We start from the raw sequence: 22,889 nt of genomic DNA on the forward strand, positions 1-22,889 counted from the left end.
CAATTTTTGACAACACTCACACTCTACTCCAGCACATTTAACTGCTTGGTTCTTACCACTTCCTCCAACTTTAGGCATGTTGAGTCTTATAAATTCACACACTGATGTTTGGTAATCACTAAATAATAAGCACTTATTTGCAGAACTGATCAGCAACTTTCACAACAGAATATCAACAATCTCCTGTGAAGACTGAAATAGAAGACGAGCTAGCAAGCTTTTTACAGACCCACTTTATCAGATGTCCTGCCCACCCTTTCTGAAGTTTCCACATTTTAGCAAACCAATTCCACCTAGCAGATAACTCCCACAATCCATTTACTCCACCAAAAAATGGGAATCGATTGCACCCATGAGCCACATCCCTCTCACTCCACACTAATCAAATCCCTCTCTTGACCATTATGGACTCCACTCACTTCCCTTCCCAGGAATGGGGCTTCTATACAGTTCTCTAAATTTCCTATTGTTTCTTACTAGGCATAGAAAGATTCTGGATGTTCCCATTATTTCCCTTTTAACATTTTAAAACAGTTGAAGTTATCTTCCGCAGATGGAAATTAGACCCTAATGTTTCTCATTTCAAAAAATTTCAAATATATGTCATGTTCTTTTATACAATTCAGAGTGACAGAAATTCAGAATATGTAAACACCTGGAAAATCTTCTCTTCCAGTCTCCTCCCATTCCCTCCCCACCTCAAAACAAAACGCAAAATAAATAAAAATCCAGAAAGAACACTTCTCCCAGGAAAAGCTATTTGTTCTCTATATTATCTATAGCTAGAGAGAGAGAGAGAGAGAGAAAGGCACCTGTCAGGGTTCCCTCCCAACTCTGAACTCTGGGGTACAGATGGGGGGACCCACATGAAAGACCCCCTAAGCTTATATTCCACCAGCTTAGGTTAAAAACTTCCCCAAGGCACAAATTCGTTTCCTTATGCTTGGACGGTATTGCTGCCACCACCAAGTGATTTAAACAAACATTCAGGGAGGGGCCACTTGGAGCCCTGTCCCCCCAAGTCCCTTCACCCCTTTCATGGGGAGGCTTGAGAATAATCTATGAACCAAATAGGTTAACAAGGTGAGCACAGACCAGAACTTTGGGAGTCCAGAGCATGGCACTTCAGCTGTGCTGTTCACGGTGTTTGCCCCCTTGTGAGGGGAGTTAAAGTAATCCTAACCCAAAACATCAGTAAACTTCCACAGCTCAGAATAAGCTGAGTCCTAAGACTTCAGGAAGCCAAAGACAGGGGGAGGGATAACGGGAGAGGCAGAGAAAAGCATCCACTCCTCTTCTTTCTGAGAGGGTCTGGGCACCCAAGGCTCTCATGTCATTTAGCTGGTCAGCATCCCTTTTTTCCAGAGATTGAGGAGCTCTGAGTTGTAGACCTGCCCCTTTAGAGTGCCACCCTCCAGTAAGCAGGGATCCTCCCTTTTGAAGACTTGTCCACCTCCATGCTTACCAAGCTTCACAGGTGTGCCAATATGGAGCTGAATGTGCTCAGAGGATTTTAATCCCTTCCTGAATGGGATGGGCACCTGTCCCACCACACTGAACAAATCATAATGAAGATCATTTAAACATTTGTTTTAAAATATAAATTAAAATTGTCATTATGGTATTTTGAAAAAATATATAGTGCATCAACTTCAAAAGATTTTCTCCATTGTCTGGTAATCACCCTGTGTAGAAAGTCCATGCAGCACCATCCACACCTGTTAAGCTTCACAATAAGGGTTTAAGTGGTGTGGATAGCCTCGTGTCAGGGGGAAACTCAAGATTTAAGAATAGGATACCTGAGATTACTAAAATTGAGTTGATTGATCAAGCTGAGTTATTGGCACAAAACCAAATTACTGACTATACAGGTAAATTTAAAAGGGGTATTACAAGTGTTGAAATAGGAACATCATGATGGCACATCAGACTCTACAATCCTCAGGTGCTGATAAACTTTACCAGTGACTTATTTACTTTACTCCAGAGCATCCATTAGACACATACATACATACACGGCAGCCTGAAGGAACTGGACCCCCTTTCAGACTTCCTAAGACACTAACAAGCTTCCTAAGGCTGAGGTTCCCAAACAGTGGGTCCCAAGCAACCAGGTTGCAGAAAAGTTTTACATGAATGGTAGGCCCGGTGTAGAGGGAATCCCTAAGGGGAAGGAGTGTTGGAGAGCCAAGCGCATACCACATTCACTCTTCAGTGGCAGCTCTTGTCCCACAGGACCGGGTCCAGCTCCTTGCTATGAGCGTTGCAACCTGGGCATGTGGTCACAGTGCCACTCAGGTCAGAAGGAGGGGTGGCTGGAACAAACCTGAGCAGTGTAGTGACCATGGGTTCCAAGTGCAAATGGAGTGGGGAGCCAGGCCTGGCCCTACAGCAGGAGCCACTGCTTTGGGGTGAGCACGGGATGGGCTTGCTCTCCAACCCCTCCTCTGTTTCCGCACTGGGCCAGGATTAGGATTGTGATGCCAAGGCTGAGGATGCTGCTATGGGGGGTCAGTGCATCCCCTTCGCAGGGTGAGGAGCAGGATTAAGCAGAGAAATTGAAAGAAAAGGATACTGGCCTAGGATTCTGGGGCCTGCTCACAGATTTAGACCGTTGGTGGTTTGCCAAAATAGATGAAATGCATTCGGTGAGTTGCCTTACTAAAAAATGTGGAAATCATTGTCCTAAGGAACTCTAGAGGGAGCTATGTGCTTTGTCAGCACCTCCAGTTTCTGGGACCTCCTACAGCCTGGTCTACATGTGTGGTCGGGGCGGGGGGGGAATCAATCTAAGAGACGCAACTTCAGCTGCAAGAATAGCATAGCTGAAACTGACATCTCTAAGATTGACTTACTTCCTGTCCTCACAGCACAAGATTGATGGCTATGGCTCCCCTGTTGATTCCACTTCTGCCTCTTGCCCTGGTGGACTTCTGGAGTTGATGACAGAGCATTCAGGGATCAATTTATCACAAGTAGATGAGACACAATAAATTGATCCCCACCTGCCGATCCAGTGGGTAGTGTGGACATACCCTAAGGCTCTAGAGGTGACTAGACTCTTGCCCAAGCAATGGTCAAATTTCTGACTTAGAATCATAGACTATTAGGGTTAGAAGGTGTCATAAACAGATAGCTAAGGGTTAATGTCTCTTACAGCTGGAAAGAGGTAACCTGAAGCACCTGACCAGAGGATCAATCAGGAAACCAGACTTTTTCGGGTCTGGGTGGAGGGAAGTTTGTGTGTGAGTCCTTTGTTCTGGTCTTCTGCCTGTCTCTCTCTCGGCTATGGGAGGATTTCTGTCTCTTGCTTTCTAATCTTCTGTTTCCCAGTTGTAAGTACAAAAGATCAGATAGTGATTTATATGTTTTTTTGTATTTTACATGTGTGTAGTTGCTGGAGTGTTTTGAATTGTATTCTTTTTGAATAAGGCTGTTTATTCATATTTCTTTTAAGCAATTGACCCTGTAATTTGTCACCTTAATACAGAGAGACCATTTTTATGTATTTTTTTTTCTTTTTACATAAAGCTTTCTCTTTAAGACCTGTTGGAGTTTTTCTTTAGGGGGGAACTCCAGGGAATTGAGTCTGTGCTCACCAGGGAATTGGTGGGAGGAAGAAGTAAGGGGGAAATCTGTGCATGTTAGATTTACTAGCCTGACTTTGCATTCCCTCTGGGTGAAGAGGGAAGTAATTCTCTTTTCCAGGACTGGGAACGGGGAGGGTGGAGTCCCTCTGTTTAGATTCACGGAGCTTGCTTCTGTGTCTCTCTCCAGGAACCTAGGGAGGGAACACCTGGAAGGGAGAAGGGGGGGGAAATGGTTTATTCCCCTTTGTTATAAGACTCAAGGAATTGGGTCTTGGGGTCCCCAGGGAAGGTTGTTGGGGGGACCAGAGTGCCCCAAAACACTCTAATTTTTTGGGTGGTGGCAGCTTTACCAGGTCCAAGCTGGTAACTAATCTTGGAGGCTTTCATGCTAACCCCCATATTTTGGACGCTAAGGTCCAAATCTGGGACTAGGTTATGATAGAAGGGCCCTTAGGAGCTCATCTATGCCAACCCCCTGCTCAAAGCAGGTCCCATCCCCAGACAGATTTTTACCCCAGTTCCCTAAAGGGCCCCTTCAAGGATTGAACTCACAACCCTGGGTTTAGCAGGCCAATGCTCAAACTACTGAGCTATCCCTAGGTGCCTGGTATACTGACCTTAAAAGACTGACAAAAGGGAAGCCTCATTATAATAAATCTTTAATAAGTGTAAAATATGTTGTGAGTGGTGCACTGTATGTATATTGCATGTAAATGTATGTTAACAAACTCTGACACTGAGTCAGAAGTCTGGTACACTGTGTAACACAGTGCCACACTTTCCAAGGATGTAGATTAGGAAAAGGAGGTTGTAGTTTTACGGAGGTGGGAGAGCTCAGTGGTTTGAGAATTGGCCTGCCAAACCCAGGGTATGAGTTCAACCCTTGAGGAGGCCAATTAGGTAACTGGGGTAAACATGGTCCTGCTAGTGAAGGCAGGGGACTGGACTTGATGACCTTTCAAGGTCCCTTGCAGTTCTATGATATAGGTATATCGCCATATATTAATTAATGATGCACACAGATTCTGGTACACAGCAACACATCTGAAATGCTGTGATGACAAAATAACATACAGAGCACAAACATGGTATTGAAAACATCTGCCACATGTTCTAGGCCAGGGATAGACTGAAGGAAAACAGCTTGTGGCTCTTGCTCATGTCCAAAGATCCAAGAGGAGGCACATGCAACCATGTGGGCAGATTTGGCCTATACATCATTGTAGATGTGCCAGACTCACCCCTGCGGTGCCTCCTGCTGGTTGTCCTTGGGAATTAGCTCACTTCCAGCCAGGAGCGCCCTTCCAGGACCCTAGTGCCCCTTTAACTGGGTTACCCCCTCCCCACTTTGACTCAGTATTGGCTACTGCCCAGTCTCCATCTAGCCCCTGTTCACTGGGGCAGACTGCAGTATCAGCCACTCATCATTGGCAAAGGGGTTTGGACCTGCTGCCTTGGCCTACCCCTGGGCTGCCCCCTGCAACCCCAGTACCTCTTGGCCTTATGCTAGGCCACAGCCTGGGGCTTTCCAGGCTGGAGCTCCCCAGCTCCTCTGCCTTTCCCCAGCTCTGCTCTGCTCTAGGTACCTTGTCTAGCTCCCTGCAGCCAGGCCCTTCTCCCGGGAGAGGGAGAGGGAGAGTGCCTGGGCTCCTGGCTCACTGCCTCTTATAGGGGCCAGCTGGGCCTGATTGGGGCCTGGCCACAGCTGGACGTGCTATCTCCCAATCAGCCCAGGCTTCTTGCCCCAGCTACATCCCTCTCCTGAGCTGTTTTAAGCCCCGAAGGGCAGGAGCGGGTAACCACCCCACTGCAATCATAAAGATTAAAGTGTAGAATCTCTCTCTTAATAAGAATGACACTGCTGTATTTAAATTAAATCCAGACAGAAGACAATGTTTTTATGATCACATAATGAAAGCAAAGGTGATTAATGGCAATCAAGTTATAATCTTCCCTCATTGCCTGTTAACTGGTACTGCAATAAACATTATGGATTAAGTTATGTTTTTCTTGCTACTGCCAGTCAGTGAGCTTTAGGAGCAGCAGAATAATGTTAACTTAGCAATGCAGGGAAGCATATTGTACTTCTTATTAACAGAATAAAATAAACCCACAACGATTACAGCTACACTTCTGTCACTGCTGTCATGAGAGAGACACACTCTGTGATTTTCATGATTAAAAACAAATCTATTACTCTTGACATCTTCTGCCCCAATGAAATCAGTGAGAGTCTTGCCACTAAGTCCAACTGGAACAGAATCCATCCCTTTGGGATTTGTGGGTGAACGTGATAATAGCAACTGTCATATTAAATGCTTGGCTGGATGGTAGAATAATAGAGAGCAGAAACTCAGGGACAATACCATAGCGACAGAAAGTCAACTAGTGAACAAATAGGATTGATGATGTTTTTCATTTCCCAAGGTTGATTTAAAAATATCTATACAAAGGGTTAATTTGGTTTACTATTTTTCCTTGCCCTTGGCTCTCACTCTTCCTTCAGAGTTCCACATATACCTGTCTTTGCTGGCCAAGTACCTGCTCACCTTCAAATTCTATTTTAAAATCCATCTTCGAAGATTATCCCTCATCTCTTATTCTCATAGTCAATAATCTCCTCACTCTCAGGCTAGGTCTACACTGTGGGTGGGAGTCGGCCTAAGGTACGCAACTTCAGCTATGCAAGTTGCGTAGCTGAAGTCAGCATATCTTAGGTCGATTTACCTGGCCATGAGGACGGCGGTGAGTCGACCACTGCCGCTCCCCCGTCGACTCTGCTTCCGCCTGTCACCGCAGTGGCGTTCCAGAGTTGATGGCAGAACAATCGGGGATCAATTTTATCGCGTCTACACTCGATGCGATATATCGATCCCCAATAAATCGATGACTACCTGCCGATCCAGCGGGTAGTGTAGACATACCCTCAGACTCCTAAAAGTGCTGTGAAGAGTTTTGACTTTGTCTTGTAGCGTTTAACCTTTTTAGGGCAAGGAGAGTTCGTTTGTTAAAACATCCATTTACAGTGCAATATAAATATTTTGTAATAATGATAAAAAAATAGATTAATTTCTGGACTGGCAATAACAGTGAACAGATATGAACCCATAATCACAACAAAAGCACAGTTCTAGATATTTACAGTAAAATGAGGAAAACATATGAAACTATCAAACAATGCCTAAAATATGACTTAAAAAAAAAACTGGGTTTCCTTGACTTTTGCCCTTCTTGTGTCATTTGCATTTTTCTCCCTGACATCCTTGTGACCTTTCTGCCATCATATAAGTCATACTGATAAGCCAGACATTTAAATTTCATCTATATTTAACCCAGTGAAATATAAGCTACAATATGTATTTTGCCATTACGTTTCACTTGTTAGGTCTAAGTCTCACCCTCCAACTCTGTACAGAATGGATTTACCTAAGATTTCATAAGAAAGTAGTAATGAAAAATGGTTTCATACATTACTGGGCTTTTTAATTTAATGAAATGACATTTATATTACAAAACTAGAACAAAAAATAAATGACAGAAAGCATTTTATGTTGCCATTGATATTTAAATATTTGCTCTATCATGGAGGAGGACTGGTAGGCATATATATATTTTTCTGACCCTTGGCTGCAGAGCTACGGCTAATGCAATAATTCATTTTAAGGTCCACTGAGGGTCAAACCTTCATAAAATGCAAGTGGACTTGAAAGTGTGACAGATAACTACTAAGAAGTCAGACCTGCAGAGAAGGTGGATTGAATAGGGCATTCATTCCACTATTGTCAAAGATTGTTTTATGTTCATAGACCAATTTAACAGACACAGGAAAACAGGCCCAGTTACCTAAGACTGGTACTGTGAAAGTCCAGCAGTGATGTAGGAGATCTGCTTGCCAAAGTAGCTCCACGCCTGGTACAACATTCCTGGATCCATCTGGATTGACTGAGATGGTGCCAAGGAATTAGCATCATTGACTCTGGAGAACTAAAGAGAGTCTGTGTCTAGCACAAGAGGCACTGAGAACCCATGACCCACACACGTTAACTTTGTCCAGTGACGAGGCCATAGAACTACTGCCACCAGTTACTCCTTTAGTTCAAGTGGTAGAGGTTGGTGCTAAAAGGTCCTGAATTCAAATGCTGATGGTGACTAGGATCAATATGGCTCAGTGATTGATTTTCAGTTTGCTTTCTTAAAAACCACATGAATGGAGTTTAAGGATGAATAGTCAATTTCTCAAAAAATAGTAAATTTCTAAATGAAGGTTATGCATATAACTTTCATTTGGTCCCCATGTACATCTACCATATGATTAAGGCTATGAATTAGTCATGGGTATTTTTAATAAAAGTCATGGACAGGTCAAGGGCATGAAATAAAAGTTCATGGCCCGTGTCCTGCCCATGACTTATACTAAAAATACTTTTTCAAATGGGGGGGGGGCACACTGTGTGTGTGAGGGGGGCTGCTGCTGGAGGGCATGTGTGTTGGGGCTGCTGCTGGAGAAGGGACACCTGGGGTCAGCTGCTCCAGCTGCCCGGGGCCACAGAACGCGGCTGCTCCAGCCCACCGGAAACTACTGCCTCGGACTGTGGACCGTGGCAACCACTGTCCGGGACCACGCCTGCTCTGGCTGACTGGCCGGGGACCGCTGCCCGGGGGTGGAGCAGCAGCTGGTGTGGCTGTCCCTAGGGCCACTCCAGTAGCTGATTGGGCGGCCCTGGCATTAACCACACTGGCCCCCACAGAAGTCACGGAGGTCACGGAAAGTCCCAGAATCTGTGACTTCTGTGACCACCGTGATAGATATGGAGCCCTACGTATGATACATGATTTGTTCTACAGAACCATTGCCTCATTCATCAGTGCATATGATAGACTGTGAATGAGCCAGAGAGGATCAAGCAAAAAAAAAAAAGAGGAATTTATTTTGTGTTTAAGGCACTGCCCTGTAACCCAGGAGAGCTGGGTTCTATTTCTGGTTCCGACACAGACTTCCTGTGCAAAGCTGGGCAAGACTATATTATTTATACGGGCAAGGAGGCCAAATGAAGATTACATGGGCAACCTTCTATCTACGTTCTTTTTCAAGGCTTCAATTAAATATAGTTCCTCCTACACTTTCGAAAAGGACAAGGGAACGCAGAAGTTTTGAAGGGGATAGAAAGTGAATTACTTTGTCCAGAAAGTGGAATTCTTCCAAAGGGGTCGCGATCTGCACGGGCATGTGCTCCATGCCCCTGAGATGAGCAGAGTCTGCACTCGCATCCTTCTCCTCCTTGTGCTCTGAACTGGGAACATGACTATCCACCTCTCCAGTTACCTTATTACCACATGAAGTCCTGGGGCAAGGCTCCACAGCAGAGAGGAAGCAGGATGGGGAGTAGAACACAGCTAGGGACCACACATCTTGAAGAACTCCAGTTATTGTAGAAGGTAAGAAACTTTTCTTCTTTGAATGATGTGTTACTCCTGGAGGAATTCTGTACCACTGCACAATGCAGAATTTGTGCAGTATTAATGTTCTGTGCAGAATTCCCTTCCCTTCAAAGACTGGAGCTGAAGAGCGGCTGGCTGCCACTAGGGGCCTCTGGACCCAGCAGAGCTCGACTCTCCAACTCGCAAATAGAGGACATTGCTGATGGAAGCGGGACAGAGCTGGAGGGTTCCAGGCAGCTGCAGTTCCCAGAATGCACTGAAGAAAGGAGGTGGTGTGCAGGAAACTCCATACAAGCCCAGGACGCGGCATCAGGCTGTTTCTCCCTCTGGATTCCTGGCCTTTGGCAGTAGGGGGCATGGGTTTCTGGGATGGAACTGCTCCCCACAAAGCCAGTCAGGACTTTGGGGAGCCTCCTGTCCTTTGGAGCAGACTGTCTTTAGGGCAAGAAGCTAACACATAGCATTCAGCAGGTGCCCCTCCATGTGCTTCCCACAGCGAGTCGACCCAGGCAGGGTCCTGGGGAAGCCAGAGGGTCCTGCATCCCCACCTTGCAGTCAGACGTTGACTCTCAGCCAGCCCGTAAACCAGAGGTTTATTTAGATGACAGGAACACAGTCCAAAACAGGTCTTGCCGGTACAGACAACAGGACCTCCTCTCGTTAGGTCCATCTGGGGCCCCAGGGAGGCCACAGCCCTGCTGGGAGGCCCGAGCCTCCTCAGGGCTCCCCTCCATCTTCCAGCCAGCTTCCAAAAACTCTCAAACCCCCTCCACCCCTCCAGGCCCTCCTCTCTGGGCTGTCTCTCTTTCCCGGGCCAGGAGATCACCTGATCTCTCTGTCTCCAACACCTTTAGCATCCCCTTGCAGGGGGAAGGGCCTAGCCATTAGTTTCCAGGAGACTGAGGGTCGGCCAGAACTGAGGCCCCACCATAGTATTCAGAGGGAACATTAAAACCAGTCCCACTTCATCACAGGGGAGAACTCTGCAGTTGGGTTCTGGGGGTAGGGGACAGGGTGTCTGGGATGGGAGGCACCCCACAGCTGGACTCTGGAGAAGAGGAGGTATGGATATCGGGGCCAGGGGTGGGGGCTGCAGCTGGGCTCTGGGGAGAGGGGGTATGGGTATCTGGGATGGGGGGTGCCACACAGTGGGCTCTAGTGGGAGGGGATGCACGTGTCTGGGCTGGAGAGGGTGCCCCATGCCTGAGCTCGGGAGTGGAGGAGGGGGACAGAGAAACAGAAATTGGGGTTGCCATTGGGGTTTCTTTAACTCTTGACTCCTGGGGTATTTTTTGTTGTTGTCTGTATCTTTACAGATATAGCTGCTGACAGGTATTTTGAAATAAATTACCAAAATAATTGAAACTAGTGTCATTATATAGTGTTATTTTGAAAAATACAATATGCAGAATTTTAAAATGTCAGGCACAGAATTTTTAACTTCTTGGCGCAGAATTCCCCCAAGCGTAATAGGTACACTATTCTGGGTGACTCATCAGTATTCATTAAGGAGGAGGGTGCGAGGATCAGAGAACTGCTTTGCCAAAGGACGCATCAACTGTAGAAGCATGCATATGCGCATACTGTCTCACAAAAGTGTGAACAGAGCCCCATGTTTTCGCTATGCTGATATCCAGGAGAGAGAGATCTTAATACCAGGCTACTGATGCAGGCTGGGCTCTAGTTCAGTGGGTTCTCATATATTGTAGTGGAGAGGGTCACTGGTAACTAGCCACAGTAGGAGGAAGTAGACTGAGATTCCACAATGTTATCGGAGAAAAGATTCTGATGAGATCTTTTAGAAACCATACTGTGATAGGACAACTGAAGACCAAGTGGTTTTCTGCTGGATGTGACTAAATGCACCTGCAGAGATCCAAAAAATAGTCCTGAAGTTTGTAAGGTGAGAAGGTAGTACAAAATGTCAGGGATGCCAAGCACTCTCTGGGATTATCTGGCAATGTTGGCACCAGATAGAAAAGCTCTTCCACTTTGTTGTGTCCTTCTGGAATCCTTCCTAGATTGCTAAGGATAGGTTCTACCATCTTCGAGCGCGAGTTCTCCAGGTTCATCATCCATCCAGCTATCAGGCTGTTAGGTATAGGGATCATGGATTGGGGTGTTTGATCTTGCCTGTGTCCTGAGTCAACAGCTCTAGGATAAGTTGGACACAGGTGCACGGATGTGCTGAAATCGGGAGTATGCTGGGGAACCAGAATTATCTGGTTAGGACCAATCAAGATCACTGATGCTCCTTCTTGTTTAATCTTCCTCAGAATTCGAGATAAGAAAGGAGCCATGACTTGTGCAGCCCTGGAGCAGTAGGCTTCTTCAGGCACAAAGAGATCTGAAGATGGGGACCTCAGCTGATGAAGTATGTTCTTTACCACCATTCATGATCCCTAAAGATATGCCTGCAGAGAATATAAACTAACATCATAATCATTGGTGATGTTCTGCTGACAGGGTGATTGGGTGGTGGATATACCAGTTCCGCAGATTGATTGCTTCTATGCAAAAAGGGATGGACCTTTCTCCTCGTTTGCAGATGTAATATGCTGCTGGTGATCCTGTTTAACGTAACTTGGATACGCAAGGTCTGAATGAACAGTTGGAATTCTTTGCATGCCTCAAGTCCTGCATGTAGCTCCAGGAGGTTTATGTATAACTGGGATTCCTGGAGGTTCCATGTAACTTGTGCTATACCTTCATTCAGATTGAACTACGGTGGTGAACCAGAGGCATCTATGGTCAGTCTTTATTTGGGTGGAGAAAGGACAAAGGGAATCCCATACAAACTCTCTCTTTGTTCTCCCACCAAGAGAGAGATGCCTGAACTCTGTAGGAGAACAAGACTAGTTTATCCAGGCTGTGCTTGTTTGGCACATAAATTATCTACAACCAAGCCTGAAGACATCGAAGATGGAGTTTCACGAAGGATGTCACAGAAGTACAGGTATGTGAGGCTAAAGACAGGTTTGGACTGTCATCTGGAGGCTCCGACAAAGTTGAGTGATGAGATCCTCCTTAGCTGGAAATCTGTTCTGCAGTACGTATGCTTTGACATTGATAGAGTCCAGGGTCACCTCCATGAAGTTTACAGTCTGTGTGGGAACTAAATGGATTTGTCCATGTTTACTCAAAGCTCCAAGGAATGTACGAAATTGAGATTTCCTTGTGCATAAGCAATCATCTAGATAGGGAAAAACTGCAAATCATGGTGGCAGAGATGGGCTGCCACTACCAACAGCATCTTTGTGAACATTCTTGGGATTGTGGAGAGCCCAAAGGGAACACATGGTATTGGTAGTGGCCTTGACCCACAGGGAATCTCAGGAATCTCCTGTGTGTAGACTGGATGTCTATATAGAAATAAGTGTTCTTTAAGTAAAGAGTTATAAACCAACTGCCCTGGTCTAGTGAGGGAGTTATGGAGGCCAAGGTGATCATACTGAACTTCAAGCTGCAGATGCAGACATCCAACCATCTGAGATCCAAAATGGGTCTCCATTCTCCTTTCTTCTTGGAGACAAGGAAGTATTTCAAATAAAATTGTGCTGAGGAGCTACTGGTTCTATGGCTCCCAGGTGGAACAGGTGGTTTACTTCTTGCCTGAGCATTCTCTTGTGAGAGGAACCCCTGAAGGGCGACACAGAGGGGAGGTTTGGGGAGGGAAAGGAGAGGAACTCAGTGGTGTAATTAGTGGTGATTACTTCCAGGACCCATTTATGTCATTATCAGGAGACAGGGTAGGGAAAAGCAAGTTAAGCATCCCCCAAACTGAGTTAAAGAGTCCCAAACAAATAGATGTGGCAGGGGGACTGAACTCGATGATCTCTCCAGGTCCCTTCCAGCCCTAGAATCTATGACTCTATGAAATTATTGTACCAACTCTTCCCCAAATCCCAAATAGGCATTGATATATATAAGACGTTTGGTTGTACTAACTAGAAATACTGTGACTGAGCACTTTTAATCTTGAAGTTTTATGAATGTGATTATTATTAAAAAAAAATCTACGTCCAAAGTCTACCTCTGACTCACTTATTGATATAAACAGACCAGTGTATATGATTAATGAAGAAAAAACAAAATTCAGCTAGGAAACAGATTGGTCTGCCATGCATGAGACTTGAGCTGGATTCCTCTGCAGGTCTCCAGGCTGACAGGGAGACTGGAAATGCTGCTTTGAGAGCTGTACTCTACCACAGTGGAAAGGAATTTCTCCTATTACTCAGCAGCCACATTTCTTGCATTGTTCACAGTGGCTCCAGTCCAAGTAAGAGTTACGTCAAAGGCTTTATTCAGCTTAAGCTGCGGCTTGGACTGAAATTTAACAAGCCTGTTTCAACAAAGGCAATGAAGATTTATGGATCATAAGCCCCTTTGGGATTTATTATTAACTGACATAACTTCCCTCTTGGTATTTTCCTCCCTTGTCTGGGCATATGGATCAGAGAGCAACAAATACGGCTTTCAAAAGTCAGACTCGTACATTTATCAGTCCATAATCATAGTGGTTTAAACTTCTTATTAACCAAACAACACACTAATTTCAGTTCTACCAATCTTCATACTGTGGATAAAAAGACTATTTTCTATTAACTTGATAGTTAGTTTTTATCAGAGATCCTGAGGCAGCTCATAAAGCCATTCATGGGTTTGGAGGTACTGATATTCATAAACTGATCATAGACACACAAGTAGCAGAAAATACATTAAGGCCCTGATCCAACTCTCACTGAAGTCAATGAGTTTTCCAATGACAACAGTAGAAGCAGCACTCTCCTGTAACTACGTAAATCTAACTTTATATAATGCTTAAAGTTCAATATTTGTGAAATTAAATAACTTAAATGAATAGGATCATAATAGATTGTATCAAAGAGGAAGAGTTTGCAGAGGAACTTAGGAAAATGAAAATGGGGAAAGCACCTAGGCTGGATGAAGTATCGGAGGACATTTAAGTTATTGGGAAACTAAACTATGTTACAGGTCTGTTCAATGACATACCTAAAGAAGAGAAAATCTTGCATGAATGGCATAAAACCTTCGTGGTCCACATTCTTAAACATAAAGGAGATACTACAGTGTGGCATTTATTGCCCAATTAAGATGACATCAGCTCCTATGAAAGCACAGGAAAATGTAGAACTGATAAATGAAATTGTTTTTAATTGTTCACTTTATTAATGTAACTTCTGTTCACGATTCACACTACACTGGCCTACATTGTAACTTCTGTTCACTGTTTGCCATTTTGTAATTCAAACCCCATTTTAAAACACTCACTCCATTTTGTAAAAGCTTCCTCCAACCTTCATTTTTGCAAACCCTGCTGTGATCTTATTAGTTTAGTTTAGATGTGTGACTGAGGTATGTATGGATGATGGAATCAACCTCCAGCCCCAGCCTGTCCTGATGAAATAAGGTTCAGGTCCCACCGGCTGAAGAGGCAGACAAGAGCCCACTCTAAAAATAAAAAAGGTACAATAGAAGAAAGATCAAAGCCAGGTCCAAGGTTGAAAGTCACACTTGTAATTGATGGGTGATCAGTCACCAAACCAGAGGTAGCCTGACACAGCAAGACCTATAGATTCTGGATTCAAACTAAAGCCTACAAAAAGGATGGGTGACATGGGAGACTTTGAAGGGTAACATTCTGCTGCCAACATGGAAGGGCATCATGCCTGCCCAACAGAGACCCAGTTCGTTCTTGTGCCTGGCTTTCCTGGCCAGTTAGCCGCCACGAGCTACAAACCCAAGCTGCAAAATCAAGCCACAAACTCAAGCTATGTCTAGGACTGATAACTATGCAGGAGCTGCAGAATATCAGATGGATGTGAGTGTGCGTGTGTGTGTGAATGTGTATGTCTGTGTGTGTGCATGTAGAGGTATTAGGTATAATGTGTGTGTGTAAGGATTAACATATTAGTTATTGGTCATAAATCAGATTGTTATCATAATAAATGTGACATCATTGTCTTATGTGATGGAGTAGAAACTGTCTGTCTGGGCAGTGAGAGAGCCGGGGAGGACTTTAGGAGAGGGACAGGATCTAAGCTTGTAACCTGAGCCTGGCGTGGGGGAGGTGTGTCAGCACCTTTTGCCTGGGAAACCGGACAAAAGAAGGAAAAGGGAGGGACCGGAGAGAGGGGAGTTAGTTCAGTTTCGGGTTTGGGCTGGTATTTGGAATTCAGGGAATCCCTAGCTGAGGACTAAGGTTCCTGAACTCCCAAAAGAACCAGATTTAGGGCTAATGGTTGGGCCCACAAGTTCTGCTGTAACCTGAATTCCTGTTGTCCAATACACCTTCTATTTTATTGCCAGACTCAGAGTCACTGTGAGTCCCAGGAAGAGGGGTGCAGGGCGGACGCCCTACACTCTGTGACAGAGGCACCCCAGAGGAACGTGGCACTGTGTGACGGAGAGGCGCCGCAGAGGGATGGGGCAGCGTGTACAGGAGAGACACGCCAGAGGGACGCGGTAGTATGTGATGGAGAGGCGCCCGAGAGGGACAGGGCAGTGTGTGCAGGAAAGGTGCCTGAGATGGAAGGGGCAATTTCTGCAGGAGAGACGCCACAGAGGGCCAGGGCAGTGTATGAAGGAGAGGGGCCAAGAGGGACAGATCAGTTTGTGACGAAGAGATGCGCCAGAGAGATGGGGCAGTTTATGATGGAGAGGCGCCCCAGAGGGACAGGGCAGTTTGTGCAGGAGAGGCGCCCTAGAGGGACGGGGCAGTGTGGGACGGAGAGGCACCCCAGAGGGACGGGGCAGTGTGGGATGGACAGGCGCCCCAGAGGGATGGGGCAGTGTGGGACGGAGAGGCACCCCAAAGGGACGGGGCAGTGTGTGACAGAGAGGCACCTCAGAGGGATGGGGCAGTGTGTGACGGAGAGGCGCCCCAGAGGGACAGGGCAGTGTGTGACGGAGAGGCGCCCCAGAGGGACAGGGCAGTGTGTGAAGGAGAGGCACGCCGGACGGATGGGGCAGTGTGTGAAAGCGAGGCGCCTAGAGGGACGGGGCAGTTTGAGAGGTAGAGGTGTCTCAGAAGGACAGGGCAGTTTGTGACAGAGAGGTGCCCCAGAGGGACAGGGCAATTTGTGCAGGACAGACTGCACCGAAGGACGGGGCAGTGTATGAAGGAGAGACGGCAAGAGGGACGGAGCAGTTTGTGACATAGAGGCGCCCCAGAGGGACAGGGCAGTGTGTGACGGAGAGGTGCCCCAGAGGGATGGTGCAGTGTGTGACGGAGAGGTGCCCCAGAGGGTCGGGGCAGTATGTGACAGAGAGGTGCCCCAGAGGGATGGTGCAGTGTCTGCAGGAGAGGCGCCCCAGAGGGATGGGACAGTTTGTGACGGAGAGGCGCCCCAGAGGGATGGGACAGTTTGTGCAAGAGAGATGCGCCAAAGGGATGGGGCAGTTTGTGCAGGAGAGATGCACCAGAGGGACAGGATAGTTTGTGCAAAAGAGACGCGCCAGAGGGACGGGACAATGTATGAGGGAGAGGCGCCAAGACGGACAGAGCAGTTTGTGATGTAGAGGCAGGCCAGAGGGACGGGACAGTGTGTGACCGAGAGGCACGCCAGACGGACAGGGCAGTTTGTGAGAGGCAGGCACAGGAGAGGGATGGGGTGTTTTGTGCAGGAGAGGGACCTCAGAGGGACAGCGCAGTGTGTGACGGAGAGGCAAACCGGAGGGACAGGGCAGTGTGTGAAAGAGAGGCACCCCAGGAGGACGGGGCAGTTTGTGATGGAGATGCACCCCAGGAGGACGGGGTAGATTGTGACGGAGGGGCGTACCAGAGGGACGGGGTAGTGTGTGACGGACAGGCACCCCAGAGGGATGGGGCAGTTAGTGACGCAGAGGCGTCCCAGAGGGAAAGGGCAGTTTGTGCAGGAGAGGCGTCTCAGAGGGACGGGGCAATGTGTGCAAGAGAGGCGTCTCAGATGGACGGGGCAGTATGTGCCGGACAGGCGCCCCAGAGGGAAGGGGCAGTGTGTGCCGGACAGGCGCCCCAGAGGTACGGGGCAGTGTGTGATGGAGAGGAGCCCGAGAGGCACAGGGCAGCATGTGCCAGACAGGCGCCCCAGAGGGATAGGTCAGTGTGTGCAGGAAAGGCGCGCCAAAGGGACGAGGCAGTTTGTGATGGAGAGGCGCGCCAAAGGGACAAGGCAGTGTGTGACGGAGAGGTGCGCCAGAGGATGGGGCAGTTTGTGACGGACAGGCGCCCCAGAGGGATAGGTCAGTGTGTGCAGGAAAGGCGCGCCAAAGGGACGAGGCAGTTTGTGATGGAGAGGCGCGCCAAAGGGACAAGGCAGTGTGTGACGGAGAGGTGCGCCAGAGGATGGGGCAGTTTGCGACGGACAGGCGCCTCAGAGGGATGGGGCAGTGTGTGCCAGACAGGCGCCCCAGAGGGACGGGTCAGTGTGTGCAGGAGAGGCGCGCCAAAGGGACGAGGCAGTTTGTGATGGAGAGGCGCGCCAAAGGGACGAGGCAGTGTGTGACAGATAGGCGCCCCAGGAGGATGGGGCAGTTTGTGATGGAGAGGCATCCCAGGAGGACGGGGTAGATTGTGACGGAGGGGCGTACCAGAGGGACGGGGTAGTGTGTGATGGACAGGCGTACCAGAGGGATGGGGTAGTGTTTGACAGACAGGCACCCCAGAGGGATGGGGCAGTTAGTGACGCAGAGGCGTCCCAGAGGGAAAGGGCAGTTTGTGCAGGAGAGGCGCCCCAGAGGGATGGGGGACTGGTTGCAGGAGATGCGCCCCAGAGGGACAGGGCAGTTTGTGCAGGAGAGGAGCGCCAGAGTGACGGGGCAGTGTGTGCAGGAGAGATGCCCCAGAGGGACGGAGCAGTTTGTGACGAAGAGACGCCCCAGAGGGATGGGGCAGTTTGTGACGGAGAGGCGCCTCCGAGGGATGCGGCAGTTTCTGCAGGAGAGGCGCCTCTGAGGGACGGGCAGTTTGTGCAGGAGAGACGCACCAGAGGGAGAGGGCAGTGTGAGATGGAGAAGCGCCGAAGAAGGACTGAGCAGTGTATGAGGGAGAGGCGCCAAGAGAGACGAAGCAGTTTGTGACATAGAGGCACCCCAGAGGGACAGGGCAGTTTGTGATGGAGAGTCACCTGAGAGGGACGGGGCAGTGTGTGCATGAGATGCGTACCAGAGGTATGGGGCAGATTGTGATGGAGAGGTGCATCAGAGGGACGGGAAAGTATCTGATGGAGAGGTGCCCCAGGGGGACGGGGCAGTGTGTCAAGGACAAGTGCCTCAGAGGGATGGGGCAGTGTGTGCTGGAGACGCGCCCCAGAGGGACGGGGCAGTTTGTGCAGGAGAGGCACCCCAGAGTGATGGGGCAGTTTGTGACGCAGAGGCACCCCAGAGGGACGGGACAGATTGTGATGGAGAGACGCCCCAGAGGTACGGGGCAGTTTGTGACGCAGAGGCGAGCCGGAGGTCGGGGCAGTGTGTGACGGAGAGGCGCCGCAGAGGGACGGGGCAGATTGTGACGGAGAGGCGCGCCAAAGGGATGTGGTAGATTGTGTTGAAGAGGTGCACCAGAGGGATGGGGCAGTTTGTGCCGGAGAGGCGTGCCAGAGGGATGGGGCAGTTTGTGCAGCAGAAGCGCCCCAGAGGGATGGGGCAGTGTTTGCAGGAGAGACGTCCCAGAGGGAAGGGACAGGTTGTGACGGAGAGATGCCGCAAAAGGATGGGGCAGTGTGTGAAAGCGAGGCGCCAGGAGGGACAGGGCAGTGTGTGCCAGAGAGGCGCCCAAGAGGGACAGGGCAGTGTGTGCCGGAGAGGCACCCAGAGGGATGGGGCAGTGTGTGATGGAGAGGCGCCACAGATGGACAGGGCAGTGTGTGATGGACAGGTGCCCCAGAAGAACGGGGCAGTTTATGACGCAGAGGTGCGTCAGAGGGACGAGGCAGTTTGTGATTCAGAGGCTCCGCAGAGGGATGGGGCAGATTGTGATGGAGAGGCGCCCCAGAGGGACGGGGCACGATGTGACGCAGAGGCGCCCCAGAGGGACGCAGCAGTAAGCAACGGAGAGGCGCCCAAGAGGCACGCGGCAGTTTGTGACGGAGAGGTGCCACAGAGGGACCGGGCAGATTGTGACCGAGAGGCGCGCCAGAGGGACGGGACAGTGTGTGACTGATAGTCGCGCCAGAGGGAGGAGACAGTGTGAGCAGGAGAGACGCATCAGAGGGATGAGGCAGTTTGTGCAGGAGAGGAGCCCCAGAGGGACGGGACAGTTTGTGACCGAGAGGCACCAGAGGGACGAGGCAGATTTTGATGGAGAAGCGCGCCAGAGTGACGGGGCAGTTTGTGATGCAGAGGCGCCCCAGACGGATGGGGCAGTTTGTGACTATATGAAGGAAGCCACCTTGAAATGTGTGATTCGCTGAAGACTTTGGTTGTGTCTACACTGCAAAAAAAAATGTGTCTTAGCTATTCTCAGAGCCTGGGTCAACTGATTCTAGCTCGCTGAAATTGCACTATGAAGCTTAAAACTACAGTGGGCTGCAGCCCATGCTCTGAAACTCTGCAAGGCAGAAGGGTCTCAGAGCTCGTGTGGGGATATCTACCCTGTTATTTGTAGCCCCACAGCGTGAACCCTGGGAGCTCAAGTCAGCTGACTCAGGCTCTGAGCTGATGCTGCGTAGGGGTTTTTTTGCTGTGTGGTTGTACCCTTAAGAATATGTGCTGAAGATTTTGAGACTTTGTAAACCAACTCTGAAAAGTGGGCAAGAAAGTTTTGGGCAAGCGGGACTTACAGTGACCGTCAGTAAGAGTGTGGCTTTGAGAACTTGTGGGAGGAGTAAGAGAGCTTAGAAGAGTGAAATAATGTAAATACCACGGATCAACACTTGCCGATAACTGTGTCATTCTGAGTGATGCTCGGCTTCATACCAAATTGCTTGGTTCAAGTGGTGTGAGCTGACCCCAATATTGAACTGAAGTCAACCCATCCTACAGTACAGAAGAGAGACTTGGCCCGCTACAAGAAAAGAAAGCAGTATGCTCTCCACTACGGAAATGAAGATGCTGAGATGATGAAATGGTTCAACACTCTGTGACAGGACATGAAATGAGCTTGTGAGGTACCTAATGCAGACTGTCTCCATTGCAGACAAGTTGAGGGAGGCTGGGCCACAATGGTATGGACATGTTCAGGGGAGACCTGAGAGTTATATTGGAAGGATTGCTCTTGGAATGATCGGGAATGGGAAATGACCAAACGAGAGGCCAAAGGCTTGGTACATGGACCAGATATCAGTGGACATAAGCATGAGTCCTGGCAGAAGGTTATAACGCTCACCGACCTCGAACAGGGAAGTGGCACGAAAGAAGAGGAAGAAACAACGTTAACAGACAATGAAGCAAACTATAAAATTATTTAAAAATAGGACAGACAGAGGAAAAACATTATTTTTTCCCACTTTTTTGCCTTTATGTCATCTGCTTAGACATATAATAAATACTTGTTTCTGCTTGAAGTGTTTAGTAATCCTTTGATCACGATATAAATCCAAATACATGAGATCATAACTAACAACAACAACAAAAATTTTAAATGCTACATAAGGTAAGTTATGCCTGATGGGGAGGAAAATAGAGAATATACAATACACATGGTGGAAATTGTGTATGATATGAATTACAGGTATTTACAGCTTATATTTTATATACTTCTCTACCCCAATATAACACAATCTGATATAACATGAATTCGGACATGCCATGGTAAAGCAGTGCTCTGAGAGGAAGGGGGGTGCAGGGCTGCGCGCTCCAGTGGATCAAAGCAAGTTCAATATAACACAGTTTCATCTATAGTGTGGTAAGATTTTTTGGCTCCCGAAGACAGCGTTACATTGAGGTAGAGATGTATCTTAAAAATTTGACATTTCTGATTTACAGTCTTTTTTAAGGTATTTCCACTGCTATTCTACTGAAAAATACTTGCAAAGTACTTCATTTTTTTAAGATCCTATCTAAAGAATGAGCATTTCAATTAAATTTCTCTGAAGGTTTAAGCTGTTACCAGAAACCACAGATAAAAATAAAGCTTTATGTAGTACAGTTGGGCATAGTACATATATAACCAACAAAACAGACATCCAGATTTATGGTGATGATATTTATATAAACTAGAACTTACCTATACAGTAGCATAGCAGTACTGCCAGTAGCACTGAGACTTTTATAGCACAGAGTGCAGCATGTTTCCAGCTGCAGCACTCTGAACACTTCTTCAATTTAAAAGCACTTCTTGATCGTCTATTTCTAGGTACTGACTGAGTGGGCGGGGCAGAAACAGAGCCAGATTCCATTGTGTAACCCGGTGTTGCAGTACTGAACAGAATAAGAAATACCTGTGGGAGAAAAAGACTATATTAAAACACAATAATAAACAAACAAATGGAACAGGCAGAGACATTTTTGGTTCTCCTTAAACATGTTTGCCTTTTTTTTTAATATCTTACATTTTTTTCAACCTACAAAGATTCTTGAAACCAATACATTGCACAATACTTGCACAGAAAAAACAGCATATTTTTTAAAGTAGAAGTGAAAATATTTGTGATACACACTCTGTCCACAGTGGGACCACAACCACACAAACTACAGTAATGTAGGCAGTGTAGCTAGCAGATCTTTTGCCAAATTCTCAGATAAGTGTGGACAGGCCTTCTTTCATCTGAATCCAATGTTATAAAACTATGTCACATACTCCAGGGATCAATGTTTTCCAGATACCACACCTCTATCACAATTGTTTCTTAGTCTAAATACAGAGTGTGACAGATATTGAAACCCCGTGCAGTATCTTTGGATACTTCTATGTTAAAATTATGTAGAGTTTCATGTATGACTGGGTTCTGCTCCACTAGTGAGAATTACCAGAGTTCCTCCAGGAACTAAAAACAGTGGGGGGTGATTATCTTGGAGATTGTCAGTAACTCCAGAGAAGCACCACCTGGGGTCATGAAATATATTGGCTCAAGCTGGGATTTCCAGAGAGCGGGAGATAAAGAAAGGGCTTTCAGTATAAAAGGATTACCTTGAACAGACCCAGGGCCTTCTTGCTGATCTAGGAAATGAACAGTACCTTCTGTCCAATGGGGCTCCCATATCCTTTCAAAAGAGTGGGAATGCTTTGGCTTAAGAGGGCCCCATAAGACTGATGAGTGACCCCTGAAATATTTGTTGTTTTCTCTGCAATGCTTTTACCTTAAGAACAAATGTGCTTGCTTAGAAAGAGTTGTGTAGTAACTTGGAATTGCTGGCAATATACTGGTCATAGCCCTTGGAGAAAAAGCAATGACAGACACCAGTCTTTACCATAGCGTAAGGCATGTGGCTGTGCCCTTCCAAAAACCCTAGCTAGACGGGAGTGAGACAAGGGTCTTTGCCCAGAGACCAGTAACAGCTGGAGATCTAAGACTTGACTGGGCACTCCAGGAGCAGACCAGGGACAAGGGGGATAATGGTACAGTGACCCTGAAACTGTGATACAGGGAAAACAGCAGCATCTCAAATATAATTGCATGGCAACTTTTCGCAAATGTAGGCAGTTTGGTTTTTGATGTACCCTAATGAATCATTTCCTAATCCTCAGTTTATGTTTGTGGCCATCACCCTACTAAGGTGTGATCACGGACACAGGAGCTGGTTTAATTTGGGAGATTGGGTAGGTAAAAAATTGTTTTGCAAACCTGCCCAAAAAGGTTGTAAGCAGAATTAGAGGGAAAAAAATAAAGCAACGTTTGGGACTCTCTCAATGAATCAATCACCATGCTAACACTGAGTACATTTTTTCACTGAAATTTCTGGGCAGAATACCACTCTACA

The 22,889-nt window shown here is 47.4% G+C and overlaps 1 pseudogene; it reads left to right on the forward strand.

Annotated features, from left to right (window-relative positions):
* Positions 1-18,879: 18,879 nt before the first annotated feature.
* LOC127033515 (bromo adjacent homology domain-containing 1 protein-like) overlaps positions 18,880-22,889 on the forward strand; it is a 52,843-nt pseudogene continuing 48,833 nt past the window's right edge.

The sequence above is a fragment of the Gopherus flavomarginatus genome, chromosome 13 (assembly GCF_025201925.1).
Source record: "Gopherus flavomarginatus isolate rGopFla2 chromosome 13, rGopFla2.mat.asm, whole genome shotgun sequence".
Classification (NCBI taxonomy): domain Eukaryota; kingdom Metazoa; phylum Chordata; order Testudines; family Testudinidae; genus Gopherus; species Gopherus flavomarginatus.